Below are 16,250 nucleotides of genomic sequence, written 5' to 3' on the forward strand. Positions count from 1 at the left end.
GTTTCTGCCAAGTTATTCTCTTTATACTTTTGTAATTTTATTACCTCCTTGGTAATTTATCCACGATTTCCTCTGGTTGATAGGTGTGGTATACATCAATGTTTTGTTAATAAATTTAGTTAGGTGTATTGCTGTTGTGTTACAATGTTTCTTACTCCAGTCTTATGTACAATACAGAAATACCTGTAATAACCAATATTTTCTGTTTATCAATGAATCACTCAGAACAAATAACATGAACCAGGGGGATTTATATATGATTCATCTTGTGTGTACTGTCAGTAAATATCTTTATATGTTTTAAATATTTCTAATTCACTTACACCAATACTTTTATTTTCCAAATTAGCTCCATTCTTCAAAGATAATTCCACATCTTTAATGTTTCCCTCCTTAGCAGCTTCACAAAGTTTCTGTAAGTAAAACAAAGCATAAGCATTTCTTTCCTGCACATAATAATGTATGATAAATAAATAAATTCAAATAAACAAACTACTTGTTTATAGTTTTAGTTATTCTGCTTAAGATGTCCACTTTTACAGTTTGCTTTTCAAATGCAACAACTACCAACTGACTAAGACAGTTAAACCGCTGTTTGTAAATTCTGAGTTTTTTGAGAAAGAAGACTTGGTATCTTTGCATATTATATCAGGTTTGCTCCTTCAAATTCTGTACATTGAAATTCTTATAACTAGTGTCATTTGATTTTTCTTCCGATTTCCAGCTATGATTATAATGAACTACACACATGGCCCAAGGACACAGTTATTTCGTAGTGCATTTCTTTTAGACAATAAATTCAAATTAAAAAAATCGCACCTGCTCTTTCTCAAAAAGATTTTTACAGTGTAGTGTACTACCAGTGAGACAAATAATATCAAAATTATAGAAACTTCTACCAGCTCTAACTCAAAATATTGACAATTCTGTGTTAAGGGGGTGTAAAATTCAGTTTGACAGCTTCAGACGTGATAAAATTTGACCTTTTTGAACTGGACAAATCACTACTTATCATAAAGATTCAGCACCCATTTTTTTTAACATGTAATTACACCCCCCCCCCCCCCTTAATATTTCATGCATTTAATTTATCAAGAAATAAATTGGGAAAGTGTATCAAATAAAACATGCAAGTTATACACTGTTTACACAAGGGACTATATTCGTAGATAACGAAAACCAAAGGACGATAACTGTGTCATTGGACCTAATAGGACAGAAATACCTGACCAATCTTTATAAAACTTTGCATAACCTAAGCTTAGGCAATCATGAGATAATTTGTAAAGTTTCATGGCCATATGGCATATATTAGAGAAACTAGGGTCATTTTAGTATTGACATTTGGATGTTTATTTTTGACGTATAAACTAAATATCTTCAACTGTCAAGATTTTGGCCAAAAAAAATTTAATTTTGCAAAAATTTGCTTTTTAAATGCTCTTGAATAATATTTATAAGTATTAAAAGCATCTGAACACTCATTTTATTTATCAGATGTATTGTAATTATTCCAAAGTCAAATGTATATGATCCTATGCCTGAAAATAGAGAATTTCCAATTCAGGGAAGCCTTATATATATATATGTATTTTTCTCCGCCGATTTGAAGTTTTTAAATTTTTTTAAGCCTAAATTATTCTTTCATATATATTAAATGTATAGAAAAGTTACAAAAAGCATACCACACGAGTATAAAATGGTCTTGGGAATGTACTGAGAATTATTAAGGGTCGATTTAGGCGGTAGCCCATATTGACATATTCTATGCTAAGGTGTTATGATACAAGAAGTCTAATTGCAAAAGGACTCTTGCATTTAAATTTTTTGAAAGACAATTTGGTCTGATGGCCAATTTTTTTCACTTTTCAATGGAAAACTTGCATTTAGTTTTAGTCTCAATAGGCATAAATTTGGACCATTTACTATCATACAGAAAAAAATTGATGGTAGCCTATGAAAGGAGTAAGGCTTAAATTAAAATATTGTTTGTTTGCCCTTTACCGACCGACCCTATAAATTCGTTCCGCCTGAAATTCTTTTATTTGTATTTACCAGCAAGATTTTATTTTATTTTATTTTTTCGTTCCTACCAAAAATCTTATATTTGTATTCCCCGCTCAAAACTTTTTTACCGGAATCCTCGGGTTTTATCTTTAACGTATAAGGTCCAGTCCGCTTGGTATCACCTGGGCGTTTGACATGAACACTTGCATTTGAAGTTTCAAAGCATTTGTTTGAGATTGAGGAAATCATGATATAACGTACGTTACTCTGTATCTTAAGGCTTTATACTTAAAGAGCAGGGTTCATTTATAAAAAAAGTTTGTTTGATACAAAATTATCTACATGTGTACAAACTAATTTGTAAACGGACGTTGTATTCTATGTAGGAATGGCCTTTTGTGATGCGCAGATCAGGACGATTAAGTTAACGATGCCGCTATATTATTTATATCTGACATGAACCAAAAGTGACAAAACCCTGTAAAGAAGAGAATATCTGGCAGTAAAATCGCCAAGTTTTCCATACAAATCATTTATAAATGCGATGTTAACTACGTGACAATTGAGTTTTAATTCTTGTAGCATTTTTATTGGAAACAAAGGCACACACGAAATTTTTAACACTCTAGGGACTTTTTCTACTAGTAATGTATGTCTGTCCGGACATATCTTACCAGTACAAAGTTATCTCTTACAGAAAACCTTAGGTAAGCGTACAAGGTACGTAGTACAGAATATAAGTGCAAGTTCAAAGTTCCAGGCATGTAAAAGTTGAAGATATGAGGCACAGCTCTATATTTTGATATTTGAAAACAAAATAGTAGTGCATATGAATATATGTGCTTCACATTCTACGTGATATTTTTTTTCTTCAAAACTAATAGTCCCAGAAAACTTATTTGCAAAAACAAAACAGACAAAAATGATATTTCTATATCTAAAAAATGACATTATGCTGATTTTGTATATAAAATAAAATATTAAACCTACCTGCCTACCCATGAAAAATAATATACTGAGCCAAGTTATTTTTTGGGGAAAAAATAAAATATTTTACCTACCTACCTACCCTGTTTCAAAACATAGGGTCGGAAAAGGGCAAACAAACAATATTTTAATTTAGGCCTAAGGTGTACTGAATATTGTAAAGAGCTTTTTTTACAGATTTCGTGAAATATTTAAGATGGACTACAGATTTGATGTACAAAGCTCTTCACATTTTACATACATCAATTTATTCTAAGTCCGTTTAACCGGTGCCATGAATACAAAATATGCTGTAATTTTTTTCTGTGATAATCTACTTTTCTCTACATTCAGAGTTCACAAATGGTTAAATCAATTTGATTTAAGCATAGAAACACAAATATCAGGAACTAAAAAGCTGTCAGATAGAAAGTCAGCATGCCTCTTAGGCATAAAATGTAAACTGCTTTAAAATGCTTATTTATAGCCGTAGAATGCCAAAATGGCACATTTCAACAGAATTTCTGTAAACCAAAGATGTAAATCCTTTACTAATTTTGATTGAGTTTCACAAATTGAAACCAGCAAATCATTCAGGAAATTTGCCAAAGTACAGAATCTAGATTTCAGGAATCCATCTCTTAGGCCCGAGAACACAGTTATTTCGTAGTGCATTTCTTTAAGACAATAAATTCAAATTAAAAAAATCGCACCTGCTCTTTCTCAAAAAGATTTTTACAGTGTAGTGTACTACCAGTGAGACAAATAATATCAAAATTATAGAAACTTCTACCAGCTCTAACTAAAAATATAGAGAATTCTGTGTTAAGGGGTGTAAAATTCAGTTTGACAGCTTCAGACGTGATAAAATTTGACCTTTTTGAACTGGACCAAATCACTACTTACTAACATAAAGATTCAGCACCCATTTTTTTTTAACATGTAATTACACCTCCCTACTTAATATTTCATGCATTTATTTTATCAAGAAATAAATTGGGAAAGTGTATCAAATAAAACATGCAAGTTATACACTGTTTACACTAGGGACTATATTCGTAGATAACGAAAACCAAAGGACGATAACTGTGTCCTTGGACCTAATAGGACAGAAAGACTTGACCAATCTTTATAAAACTTTGCATAACCTAAGCTTAGGCAATCATGAGATAATTTGTAAAGTTTCATGGCCATATGGCATATATTAGAGAAACTAGGGTCATTTTAGTATTGACATTTGGATGTTTATTTTTGACGTATAAACTAAATATCTTCAACTGTCAAGATTTTGGCCAAAAAATTTTTAATTTTGCAAAAATTTGCTTTTTAAATGCTCTTGAATATTATTTATTAAGTATTAAAAGCATCTGAACACTCATTTTATTTATCAGATGTATTGTAATTATTCCAAAGTCAAATGTATATGATCCTATGCCTGAAAATAGAGAATTTCCAATTCAGGGAAGCCTTATATAAATATGCATTTTTCTCCACCAATTTGAAGTTTTTAAAGTTTTTTAAGCCTAAATTATTCTTTCATATATATTAAATGTACTTTAAATGTATAGAAAAGTTACAAAAAGCATACCACACGAGTATAAAATGGTCTTGGGCCATGTAGTACTGAGAATTATTAAGGGTCGATTCAGGCGGTAGCCCATATTGACATATTCTATGCTAAGGTGTTATGATACAAGAAGTCTAATTGCAAAAGGACTCTTGCATTTAAATTTTTTGAAAGACAATTTGGTCTGATGGCCAATTTTTTTCACTTTTCAATGGAAAACTTGCATTTAGTTTTAGTCTCAATAGGCATAAATTGGGACCATTTACTATCATACAGAAAAAAATTGATGGTAGCCTATGAAAGGAGTAAGGTGTACTGAATATTGTAAAGAGCTTTTTTTACAGATTTCGTGAAATATTTAAGATGGACTACAGATTTGATGTACAAAGCTCTTCACATTTTACATGCATCAATTTATTCTAAGTCCGTTTAACCGGTGCCATGAATACAAAATATGCTGTAATTTTTTTCTGTGATAATCTACTTTTCTCTACATTCAGAGTTCACAAATGGTTAAATCAATTTGATTTAAGCATAGAAACACAAATATCAGGAACTAAAAAGCTGTCAGATAGAAAGTCAGCATGCCTCTTAGGCATAAAATGTAAACTGCTTTAAAATGCTTATTTATAGCCGTAGAATGCCAAAATGGCACATTTCAACAGAATTTCTGTAAACCAAAGATGTAAATCCTTTACTAATTTTGATTGAGTTTCACAAATTGAAACCAGCAAATCATTCAGGAAATTTGCCAAAGTACAGAATCTAGATTTCAGGAATCCATCTCTTAGGCCCGAGAACACAGTTATTTCGTAGTGCATTTCTTTAAGACAATAAATTCAAATTAAAAAAATCGCACCTGCTCTTTCTCAAAAAGATTTTTACAGTGTAGTGTACTACCAGTGAGACAAATAATATCAAAATTATAGAAACTTCTACCAGCTCTAACTAAAAATATAGAGAATTCTGTGTTAAGGGGTGTAAAATTCAGTTTGACAGCTTCAGACGTGATAAAATTTGACCTTTTTGAACTGGACCAAATCACTACTTACTAACATAAAGATTCAGCACCCATTTTTTTTTAACATGTAATTACACCTCCCTACTTAATATTTCATGCATTTATTTTATCAAGAAATAAATTGGGAAAGTGTATCAAATAAAACATGCAAGTTATACACTGTTTACACTAGGGACTATATTCGTAGATAACGAAAACCAAAGGACGATAACTGTGTCCTTGGACCTAATAGGACAGAAAGACTTGACCAATCTTTATAAAACTTTGCATAACCTAAGCTTAGGCAATCATGAGATAATTTGTAAAGTTTCATGGCCATATGGCATATATTAGAGAAACTAGGGTCATTTTAGTATTGACATTTGGATGTTTATTTTTGACGTATAAACTAAATATCTTCAACTGTCAAGATTTTGGCCAAAAAATTTTTAATTTTGCAAAAATTTGCTTTTTAAATGCTCTTGAATATTATTTATTAAGTATTAAAAGCATCTGAACACTCATTTTATTTATCAGATGTATTGTAATTATTCCAAAGTCAAATGTATATGATCCTATGCCTGAAAATAGAGAATTTCCAATTCAGGGAAGCCTTATATAAATATGCATTTTTCTCCACCAATTTGAAGTTTTTAAAGTTTTTTAAGCCTAAATTATTCTTTCATATATATTAAATGTACTTTAAATGTATAGAAAAGTTACAAAAAGCATACCACACGAGTATAAAATGGTCTTGGGCCATGTAGTACTGAGAATTATTAAGGGTCGATTTAGGCGGTAGCCCATATTGACATATTCTATGCTAAGGTGTTATGATACAAGAAGTCTAATTGCAAAAGGACTCTTGCATTTAAATTTTTTGAAAGACAATATGGTCTGATGGCCAATTTTTTTCACTTTTCAATGGAAAACTTGCATTTAGTTTTAGTCTCAATAGGCATAAATTGGGACCATTTACTATCATACAGAAAAAAATTGATGGTAGCCTATGAAAGGAGTAAGGTGTACTGAATATTGTAAAGAGCTTTTTTTACAGATTTCGTGAAATATTTAAGATGGACTACAGATTTGATGTACAAAGCTCTTCACATTTTACATACATCAATTTATTCTAAGTCCGTTTAACCGGTGCCATGAATACAAAATATGCTGTAATTTTTTTCTGTGATAATCTACTTTTCTCTACATTCAGAGTTCACAAATGGTTAAATCAATTTGATTTAAGCATAGAAACACAAATATCAGGAACTAAAAAGCTGTCAGATAGAAAGTCAGCATGCCTCTTAGGCATAAAATGTAAACTGCTTTAAAATGCTTATTTATAGCCGTAGAATGCCAAAATGGCACATTTCAACAGAATTTCTGTAAACCAAAGATGTAAATCCTTTACTAATTTTGATTGAGTTTCACAAATTGAAACCAGCAAATCATTCAGGAAATTTGCCAAAGTACAGAATCTAGATTTCAGGAATCCATCTCTTAGGCCCGAGAACACAGTTATTTCGTAGTGCATTTCTTTAAGACAATAAATTCAAATTAAAAAAATCGCACCTGCTCTTTCTCAAAAAGATTTTTACAGTGTAGTGTACTACCAGTGAGACAAATAATATCAAAATTATAGAAACTTCTACCAGCTCTAACTAAAAATATAGAGAATTCTGTGTTAAGGGGTGTAAAATTCAGTTTGACAGCTTCAGACGTGATAAAATTTGACCTTTTTGAACTGGACCAAATCACTACTTACTAACATAAAGATTCAGCACCCATTTTTTTTTAACATGTAATTACACCTCCCTACTTAATATTTCATGCATTTATTTTATCAAGAAATAAATTGGGAAAGTGTATCAAATAAAACATGCAAGTTATACACTGTTTACACTAGGGACTATATTCGTAGATAACGAAAACCAAAGGACGATAACTGTGTCCTTGGACCTAATAGGACAGAAAGACTTGACCAATCTTTATAAAACTTTGCATAACCTAAGCTTAGGCAATCATGAGATAATTTGTAAAGTTTCATGGCCATATGGCATATATTAGAGAAACTAGGGTCATTTTAGTATTGACATTTGGATGTTTATTTTTGACGTATAAACTAAATATCTTCAACTGTCAAGATTTTGGCCAAAAAATTTTTAATTTTGCAAAAATTTGCTTTTTAAATGCTCTTGAATATTATTTATTAAGTATTAAAAGCATCTGAACACTCATTTTATTTATCAGATGTATTGTAATTATTCCAAAGTCAAATGTATATGATCCTATGCCTGAAAATAGAGAATTTCCAATTCAGGGAAGCCTTATATAAATATGCATTTTTCTCCACCAATTTGAAGTTTTTAAAGTTTTTTAAGCCTAAATTATTCTTTCATATATATTAAATGTACTTTAAATGTATAGAAAAGTTACAAAAAGCATACCACACGAGTATAAAATGGTCTTGGGCCATGTAGTACTGAGAATTATTAAGGGTCGATTCAGGCGGTAGCCCATATTGACATATTCTATGCTAAGGTGTTATGATACAAGAAGTCTAATTGCAAAAGGACTCTTGCATTTAAATTTTTTGAAAGACAATTTGGTCTGATGGCCAATTTTTTTCACTTTTCAATGGAAAACTTGCATTTAGTTTTAGTCTCAATAGGCATAAATTTGGACCATTTACTATCATACAGAAAAAAATTGATGGTAGCCTATGAAAGGAGTAAGGTGTACTGAATATTGTAAAGAGCTTTTTTTACAGATTTCGTGAAATATTTAAGATGGACTACAGATTTGATGTACAAAGCTCTTCACATTTTACATGCATCAATTTATTCTAAGTCCGTTTAACCGGTGCCATGAATACAAAATATGCTGTAATTTTTTTCTGTGATAATCTACTTTTCTCTACATTCAGAGTTCACAAATGGTTAAATCAATTTGATTTAAGCATAGAAACACAAATATCAGGAACTAAAAAGCTGTCAGATAGAAAGTCAGCATGCCTCTTAGGCATAAAATGTAAACTGCTTTAAAATGCTTATTTATAGCCGTAGAATGCCAAAATGGCACATTTCAACAGAATTTCTGTAAACCAAAGATGTAAATCCTTTACTAATTTTGATTGAGTTTCACAAATTGAAACCAGCAAATCATTCAGGAAATTTGCCAAAGTACAGAATCTAGATTTCAGGAATCCATCTCTTAGGCCCGAGAACACAGTTATTTCGTAGTGCATTTCTTTAAGACAATAAATTCAAATTAAAAAAATCGCACCTGCTCTTTCTCAAAAAGATTTTTACAGTGTAGTGTACTACCAGTGAGACAAATAATATCAAAATTATAGAAACTTCTACCAGCTCTAACTAAAAATATAGAGAATTCTGTGTTAAGGGGTGTAAAATTCAGTTTGACAGCTTCAGACGTGATAAAATTTGACCTTTTTGAACTGGACCAAATCACTACTTACTAACATAAAGATTCAGCACCCATTTTTTTTTAACATGTAATTACACCTCCCTACTTAATATTTCATGCATTTATTTTATCAAGAAATAAATTGGGAAAGTGTATCAAATAAAACATGCAAGTTATACACTGTTTACACTAGGGACTATATTCGTAGATAACGAAAACCAAAGGACGATAACTGTGTCCTTGGACCTAATAGGACAGAAAGACTTGACCAATCTTTATAAAACTTTGCATAACCTAAGCTTAGGCAATCATGAGATAATTTGTAAAGTTTCATGGCCATATGGCATATATTAGAGAAACTAGGGTCATTTTAGTATTGACATTTGGATGTTTATTTTTGACGTATAAACTAAATATCTTCAACTGTCAAGATTTTGGCCAAAAAATTTTTAATTTTGCAAAAATTTGCTTTTTAAATGCTCTTGAATATTATTTATTAAGTATTAAAAGCATCTGAACACTCATTTTATTTATCAGATGTATTGTAATTATTCCAAAGTCAAATGTATATGATCCTATGCCTGAAAATAGAGAATTTCCAATTCAGGGAAGCCTTATATAAATATGCATTTTTCTCCACCAATTTGAAGTTTTTAAAGTTTTTTAAGCCTAAATTATTCTTTCATATATATTAAATGTACTTTAAATGTATAGAAAAGTTACAAAAAGCATACCACACGAGTATAAAATGGTCTTGGGCCATGTAGTACTGAGAATTATTAAGGGTCGATTTAGGCGGTAGCCCATATTGACATATTCTATGCTAAGGTGTTATGATACAAGAAGTCTAATTGCAAAAGGACTCTTGCATTTAAATTTTTTGAAAGACAATATGGTCTGATGGCCAATTTTTTTCACTTTTCAATGGAAAACTTGCATTTAGTTTTAGTCTCAATAGGCATAAATTTGGACCATTTACTATCATACAGAAAAAAATTGATGGTAGCCTATGAAAGGAGTAAGGTGTACTGAATATTGTAAAGAGCTTTTTTTACAGATTTCGTGAAATATTTAAGATGGACTACAGATTTGATGTACAAAGCTCTTCACATTTTACATACATCAATTTATTCTAAGTCCGTTTAACCGGTGCCATGAATACAAAATATGCTGTAATTTTTTTCTGTGATAATCTACTTTTCTCTACATTCAGAGTTCACAAATGGTTAAATCAATTTGATTTAAGCATAGAAACACAAATATCAGGAACTAAAAAGCTGTCAGATAGAAAGTCAGCATGCCTCTTAGGCATAAAATGTAAACTGCTTTAAAATGCTTATTTATAGCCGTAGAATGCCAAAATGGCACATTTCAACAGAATTTCTGTAAACCAAAGATGTAAATCCTTTACTAATTTTGATTGAGTTTCACAAATTGAAACCAGCAAATCATTCAGGAAATTTGCCAAAGTACAGAATCTAGATTTCAGGAATCCATCTCTTAGGCCCGAGAACACAGTTATTTCGTAGTGCATTTCTTTAAGACAATAAATTCAAATTAAAAAAATCGCACCTGCTCTTTCTCAAAAAGATTTTTACAGTGTAGTGTACTACCAGTGAGACAAATAATATCAAAATTATAGAAACTTCTACCAGCTCTAACTAAAAATATAGAGAATTCTGTGTTAAGGGGTGTAAAATTCAGTTTGACAGCTTCAGACGTGATAAAATTTGACCTTTTTGAACTGGACCAAATCACTACTTACTAACATAAAGATTCAGCACCCATTTTTTTTTAACATGTAATTACACCTCCCTACTTAATATTTCATGCATTTATTTTATCAAGAAATAAATTGGGAAAGTGTATCAAATAAAACATGCAAGTTATACACTGTTTACACTAGGGACTATATTCGTAGATAACGAAAACCAAAGGACGATAACTGTGTCCTTGGACCTAATAGGACAGAAAGACTTGACCAATCTTTATAAAACTTTGCATAACCTAAGCTTAGGCAATCATGAGATAATTTGTAAAGTTTCATGGCCATATGACATATATTAGAGAAACTAGGGTCATTTTAGTATTGACATTTGGATGTTTATTTTTGACGTATAAACTAAATATCTTCAACTGTCAAGATTTTGGCCAAAAAATTTTTAATTTTGCAAAAATTTGCTTTTTAAATGCTCTTGAATATTATTTATTAAGTATTAAAAGCATCTGAACACTCATTTTATTTATCAGATGTATTGTAATTATTCCAAAGTCAAATGTATATGATCCTATGCCTGAAAATAGAGAATTTCCAATTCAGGGAAGCCTTATATAAATATGCATTTTTCTCCACCAATTTGAAGTTTTTAAAGTTTTTTAAGCCTAAATTATTCTTTCATATATATTAAATGTACTTTAAATGTATAGAAAAGTTACAAAAAGCATACCACACGAGTATAAAATGGTCTTGGGCCATGTAGTACTGAGAATTATTAAGGGTCGATTTAGGCGGTAGCCCATATTGACATATTCTATGCTAAGGTGTTATGATACAAGAAGTCTAATTGCAAAAGGACTCTTGCATTTAAATTTTTTGAAAGACAATTTGGTCTGATGGCCAATTTTTTTCACTTTTCAATGGAAAACTTGCATTTAGTTTTAGTCTCAATAGGCATAAATTTGGACCATTTACTATCATACAGAAAAAAATTGATGGTAGCCTATGAAAGGAGTAAGGTGTACTGAATATTGTAAAGAGCTTTTTTTACAGATTTCGTGAAATATTTAAGATGGACTACAGATTTGATGTACAAAGCTCTTCACATTTTACATACATCAATTTATTCTAAGTCCGTTTAACCGGTGCCATGAATACAAAATATGCTGTAATTTTTTTCTGTGATAATCTACTTTTCTCTACATTCAGAGTTCACAAATGGTTAAATCAATTTGATTTAAGCATAGAAACACAAATATCAGGAACTAAAAAGCTGTCAGATAGAAAGTCAGCATGCCTCTTAGGCATAAAATGTAAACTGCTTTAAAATGCTTATTTATAGCCGTAGAATGCCAAAATGGCACATTTCAACAGAATTTCTGTAAACCAAAGATGTAAATCCTTTACTAATTTTGATTGAGTTTCACAAATTGAAACCAGCAAATCATTCAGGAAATTTGCCAAAGTACAGAATCTAGATTTCAGGAATCCATCTCTTAGGCCCGAGAACACAGTTATTTCGTAGTGCATTTCTTTAAGACAATAAATTCAAATTAAAAAAATCGCACCTGCTCTTTCTCAAAAAGATTTTTACAGTGTAGTGTACTACCAGTGAGACAAATAATATCAAAATTATAGAAACTTCTACCAGCTCTAACTAAAAATATAGAGAATTCTGTGTTAAGGGGTGTAAAATTCAGTTTGACAGCTTCAGACGTGATAAAATTTGACCTTTTTGAACTGGACCAAATCACTACTTACTAACATAAAGATTCAGCACCCATTTTTTTTTAACATGTAATTACACCTCCCTACTTAATATTTCATGCATTTATTTTATCAAGAAATAAATTGGGAAAGTGTATCAAATAAAACATGCAAGTTATACACTGTTTACACTAGGGACTATATTCGTAGATAACGAAAACCAAAGGACGATAACTGTGTCCTTGGACCTAATAGGACAGAAAGACTTGACCAATCTTTATAAAACTTTGCATAACCTAAGCTTAGGCAATCATGAGATAATTTGTAAAGTTTCATGGCCATATGGCATATATTAGAGAAACTAGGGTCATTTTAGTATTGACATTTGGATGTTTATTTTTGACGTATAAACTAAATATCTTCAACTGTCAAGATTTTGGCCAAAAAAATTTTAATTTTGCAAAAATTTGCTTTTTAAATGCTCTTGAATATTATTTATTAAGTATTAAAAGCATCTGAACACTCATTTTATTTATCAGATGTATTGTAATTATTCCAAAGTCAAATGTATATGATCCTATGCCTGAAAATAGAGAATTTCCAATTCAGGGAAGCCTTATATAAATATGCATTTTTCTCCACCAATTTGAAGTTTTTAAAGTTTTTTAAGCCTAAATTATTCTTTCATATATATTAAATGTACTTTAAATGTATAGAAAAGTTACAAAAAGCATACCACACGAGTATAAAATGGTCTTGGGCCATGTAGTACTGAGAATTATTAAGGGTCGATTTAGGCGGTAGCCCATATTGACATATTCTATGCTAAGGTGTTATGATACAAGAAGTCTAATTGCAAAAGGACTCTTGCATTTAAATTTTTTGAAAGACAATATGGTCTGATGGCCAATTTTTTTCACTTTTCAATGGAAAACTTGCATTTAGTTTTAGTCTCAATAGGCATAAATTTGGACCATTTACTATCATACAGAAAAAAATTGATGGTAGCCTATGAAAGGAGTAAGGTGTACTGAATATTGTAAAGAGCTTTTTTTACAGATTTCGTGAAATATTTAAGATGGACTACAGATTTGATGTACAAAGCTCTTCACATTTTACATACATCAATTTATTCTAAGTCCGTTTAACCGGTGCCATGAATACAAAATATGCTGTAATTTTTTTCTGTGATAATCTACTTTTCTCTACATTCAGAGTTCACAAATGGTTAAATCAATTTGATTTAAGCATAGAAACACAAATATCAGGAACTAAAAAGCTGTCAGATAGAAAGTCAGCATGCCTCTTAGGCATAAAATGTAAACTGCTTTAAAATGCTTATTTATAGCCGTAGAATGCCAAAATGGCACATTTCAACAGAATTTCTGTAAACCAAAGATGTAAATCCTTTACTAATTTTGATTGAGTTTCACAAATTGAAACCAGCAAATCATTCAGGAAATTTGCCAAAGTACAGAATCTAGATTTCAGGAATCCATCTCTTAGGCCCGAGAACACAGTTATTTCGTAGTGCATTTCTTTAAGACAATAAATTCAAATTAAAAAAATCGCACCTGCTCTTTCTCAAAAAGATTTTTACAGTGTAGTGTACTACCAGTGAGACAAATAATATCAAAATTATAGAAACTTCTACCAGCTCTAACTAAAAATATAGAGAATTCTGTGTTAAGGGGTGTAAATTTCAGTTTGACAGCTTCAGACGTGATAAAATTTGACCTTTTTGAACTGGACCAAATCACTACTTACTAACATAAAGATTCAGCACCCATTTTTTTTTAACATGTAATTACACCTCCCTACTTAATATTTCATGCATTTATTTTATCAAGAAATAAATTGGGAAAGTGTATCAAATAAAACATGCAAGTTATACACTGTTTACACTAGGGACTATATTCGTAGATAACGAAAACCAAAGGACGATAACTGTGTGACAGTGTCCTTGGACCTAATAGGACAGAAAGACTTGACCAATCTTTATAAAACTTTGCATAACCTAAGCTTAGGCAATCATGAGATAATTTGTAAAGTTTCATGGCCATATGGCATATATTAGAGAAACTAGGGTCATTTTAGTATTGACATTTGGATGTTTATTTTTGACGTATAAACTAAATATCTTCAACTGTCAAGATTTTGGCCAAAAAATTTTTAATTTTGCAAAAATTTGCTTTTTAAATGCTCTTGAATATTATTTATTAAGTATTAAAAGCATCTGAACACTCATTTTATTTATCAGATGTATTGTAATTATTCCAAAGTCAAATGTATATGATCCTATGCCTGAAAATAGAGAATTTCCAATTCAGGGAAGCCTTATATAAATATGCATTTTTCTCCACCAATTTGAAGTTTTTAAAGTTTTTTAAGCCTAAATTATTCTTTCATATATATTAAATGTACTTTAAATGTATAGAAAAGTTACAAAAAGCATACCACACGAGTATAAAATGGTCTTGGGCCATGTAGTACTGAGAATTATTAAGGGTCGATTCAGGCGGTAGCCCATATTGACATATTCTATGCTAAGGTGTTATGATACAAGAAGTCTAATTGCAAAAGGACTCTTGCATTTAAATTTTTTGAAAGACAATATGGTCTGATGGCCAATTTTTTTCACTTTTCAATGGAAAACTTGCATTTAGTTTTAGTCTCAATAGGCATAAATTTGGACCATTTACTATCATACAGAAAAAAATTGATGGTAGCCTATGAAAGGAGTAAGGTGTACTGAATATTGTAAAGAGCTTTTTTTACAGATTTCGTGAAATATTTAAGATGGACTACAGATTTGATGTACAAAGCTCTTCACATTTTACATACATCAATTTATTCTAAGTCCGTTTAACCGGTGCCATGAATACAAAATATGCTGTAATTTTTTTCTGTGATAATCTACTTTTCTCTACATTCAGAGTTCACAAATGGTTAAATCAATTTGATTTAAGCATAGAAACACAAATATCAGGAACTAAAAAGCTGTCAGATAGAAAGTCAGCATGCCTCTTAGGCATAAAATGTAAACTGCTTTAAAATGCTTATTTATAGCCGTAGAATGCCAAAATGGCACATTTCAACAGAATTTCTGTAAACCAAAGATGTAAATCCTTTACTAATTTTGATTGAGTTTCACAAATTGAAACCAGCAAATCATTCAGGAAATTTGCCAAAGTACAGAATCTAGATTTCAGGAATCCATCTCTTAGGCCCGAGAACACAGTTATTTCGTAGTGCATTTCTTTAAGACAATAAATTCAAATTAAAAAAATCGCACCTGCTCTTTCTCAAAAAGATTTTTACAGTGTAGTGTACTACCAGTGAGACAAATAATATCAAAATTATAGAAACTTCTACCAGCTCTAACTAAAAATATAGAGAATTCTGTGTTAAGGGGTGTAAAATTCAGTTTGACAGCTTCAGACGTGATAAAATTTGACCTTTTTGAACTGGACCAAATCACTACTTACTAACATAAAGATTCAGCACCCATTTTTTTTTAACATGTAATTACACCTCCCTACTTAATATTTCATGCATTTATTTTATCAAGAAATAAATTGGGAAAGTGTATCAAATAAAACATGCAAGTTATACACTGTTTACACTAGGGACTATATTCGTAGATAACGAAAACCAAAGGACGATAACTGTGTGACAGTGTCCTTGGACCTAATAGGACAGAAAGACTTGACCAATCTTTATAAAACTTTGCATAACCTAAGCTTAGGCAATCATGAGATAATTTGTAAAGTTTCATGGCCATATGGCATATATTAGAGAAACTAGGGTCATTTTAGTATTGACATTTGGATGTTTATTTTTGACGTATAAACTAAATA

General features: G+C 30.7%; 1 long non-coding RNA gene across 2 annotated transcripts in view; it reads right to left on the reverse strand.

Moving 5' to 3' along the window:
• Positions 1-305: 305 nt before the first annotated feature.
• LOC143082072 (uncharacterized) overlaps positions 306-16,250 on the reverse strand; it is a 33,587-nt gene continuing 17,642 nt past the window's right edge. For both annotated transcript variants that reach the window (XR_012980260.1, XR_012980259.1), the window contains exon 4: positions 306-413. This is a non-coding gene — a long non-coding RNA (uncharacterized LOC143082072). The remainder of the gene's footprint in view (positions 414-16,250) is intronic.

This window comes from Mytilus galloprovincialis, chromosome 7 (genome assembly GCF_965363235.1).
Source record: "Mytilus galloprovincialis chromosome 7, xbMytGall1.hap1.1, whole genome shotgun sequence".
NCBI lineage: Eukaryota > Metazoa > Mollusca > Bivalvia > Mytilida > Mytilidae > Mytilus > Mytilus galloprovincialis.